Here is a 2,541-nt window from a genome sequence, read left to right as displayed (position 1 = left end):
CACGGGATGTAAGCCCCGCCTCCCTAATCCTGACTAGCACCGCTGCTACATGCACGGGATGTGAGCCCCGCTTCCCTAATCCTGGCTAGCACCGCTGCTACATGCACGGGATGTGAGCCCCGCTTCCCTAATCCTGGCTAGCACCGCTGCTACATGCACGGGATGTGAGCCCCGCTTCCCTAATCCTGGCTAGCACCGCTGCTACATGCACGGGATGTGAGCCCCGCTTCCCTAATCCTGGCTAGCACCGCTGCTACATGCACGGGATGTGAGTCCCGCTTCCCTAATCCTGGCTAGCACCGCTGCTACATGCACGGGATGTAAGCCCCGCTTCCCTAATCCTGGCTAGCACCGCTGCTACATGCACGGGATGTGAGTCCCGCTTCCCTAATCCTGGCTAGCACCGCTGCTACATGCACGGGATGTGAGTCCCGCTTCCCTAATCCTGGCTAGCACCGCTGCTACATGCACGGGGTGTGAGCCCCGCTTCCCTAATCCTGGCTAGCACCGCTGCTACATGCACGGGATGTGAGCCCCGCTTCCCTAATCCTGGCTAGCACCGCTGCTACATGCACGGGATGTAAGCCCCGCTTCCCTAATCCTGGCTAGCACCGCTGCTACATGCACGGGATGTGAGCCCCGCTTCCCTAATCCTGGCTAGCACCGCTGCTACATGCACGGGATGTAAGCCCCGCTTCCCTAATCCTGGCTAGCACCGCTGCTACATGCACGGGATGTGAGCCCCGCTTCCCTAATCCTGGCTAGCACCGCTGCTACATGCACGGGATGTAAGCCCCGCTTCCCTAATCCTGGCTAGCACCGCTGCTACATGCACGGGATGTGAGCCCCGCTTCCCTAATCCTGGCTAGCACCGCTGCTACATGCACGGGATGTAAGCCCCGCTACCCTAATCCTGGCTAGCACCGCTGCTACATGCACGGGATGTAAGCCCTGCTTCCCTAATCCTGGCTAGCACCGCTGCTACATGCACGGGATGTGAGCCCCGCTTCCCTAATCCTGGCTAGCACCGCTGCTACATGCACGGGATGTAAGCCCCGCTTCCCTAATCCTGGCTAGCACCGCTGCTACATGCACGGGATGTAAGCCCCGCTTCCCTAATCCTGGCTAGCACCGCTGCTACATGCACGGGATGTGAGCCCCGCTTCCCTAATCCTGGCTAGCACCGCTGCTACATGCACGGGATGTGAGCCCCGCTTCCCTAATCCTGGCTAGCACCGCTGCTACATGCACGGGATGTAATCCCCGCTTCCCTAATCCTGGCTAGCACCGCTGCTACATGCACGGGATGTAAGCCCCGCTTCCCTAATCCTGGCTAGCACCGCTGCTACATGCACGGGATGTGAGCCCCGCTTCCCTAATCCTGGCTAGCACCGCTGCTACATGCACGGGATGTGAGCCCCGCCTCCCTAATCCTGGCTAGCACCGCTGCTACATGCACGGGGTGTGAGCCCCGCTTCCCTAATCCTGGCTAGCACCGCTGCTACATACACGGGATGTGAGCCCCGCTTCCCTAATCCTGGCTAGCACCGCTCCTACATGCACGGGATGTGAGCCCCGCTTCCCTAATCCTGGCTAGCACCGCTGCTACATGCACGGGATGTAAGCCCCGCTTCCCTAATCCTGGCTAGCACCGCTGCTACATGCACGGGATGTGAGCCCCGCTTCCCTAATCCTGGCTAGCACCGCTGCTACATGCACGGGATGTGAGCCCCGCTTCCCTAATCCTGGCTAGCACCGCTGCTACATGCACGGGATGTAAGTCCCGCTTCCCTAATCCTGGCTAGCACCGCTGCTACATGCACGGGATGTAAGCCCCGCTTCCCTAATCCTGGCTAGCACCGCTGCTACATGCACGGGGTGTGAGCCCCGCTTCCCTAATCCTGGCTAGCACCGCTGCTACATGCACGGGATGTAAGCCCCGCTTCTCTAATCCTGGCTAGCACCGCTGCTACATGCACGGGATGTGAGCCCCGCTTCCCTAATCCTGGCTAGCACCGCTGCTACATGCACGGGATGTAAGCCCCGCTACCCTAATCCTGGCTAGCACCGCTGCTACATGCACGGGATGTGAGCCCCGCTTCCCTAATCCTGGCTAGCACCGCTGCTACATGCACGGGATGTGAGCCCCGCTTCCCTAATCCTGGCTAGCACCGCTGCTACATGCACGGGATGTGAGCCGCTTCCCTAATCCTGGCTAGCACCGCTGCTACATGCACGGGATGTGTGCCCCGCTTCCCTAATCCTGGCTAGCACCGCTGCTACATGCACGGGATGTAAGCCCCGCTTCCCTAATCCTGGCTAGCACCGCTGCTACATGCACGGGATGTGAGCCCCGCTTCCCTAATCCTGGCTAGCACCGCTGCTACATGCACGGGATGTGAGCCCCGCTTCCCTAATCCTGGCTAGCACCGCTGCTACATGCACGGGATGTGAGCCCCGCTTCCCTAATCCTGGCTAGCACCGCTGCTACATGCACGGGATGTGAGCCCCGCTTCCCTAATCCTGGCTAGCACCGCTGCT

Source organism: Ascaphus truei, unplaced genomic scaffold (assembly GCF_040206685.1).
Source record: "Ascaphus truei isolate aAscTru1 unplaced genomic scaffold, aAscTru1.hap1 HAP1_SCAFFOLD_881, whole genome shotgun sequence".
NCBI classification, from domain to species: Eukaryota; Metazoa; Chordata; class Amphibia; order Anura; family Ascaphidae; genus Ascaphus; species Ascaphus truei.
Note: the sequence above shows the minus strand (reverse complement) of the source record.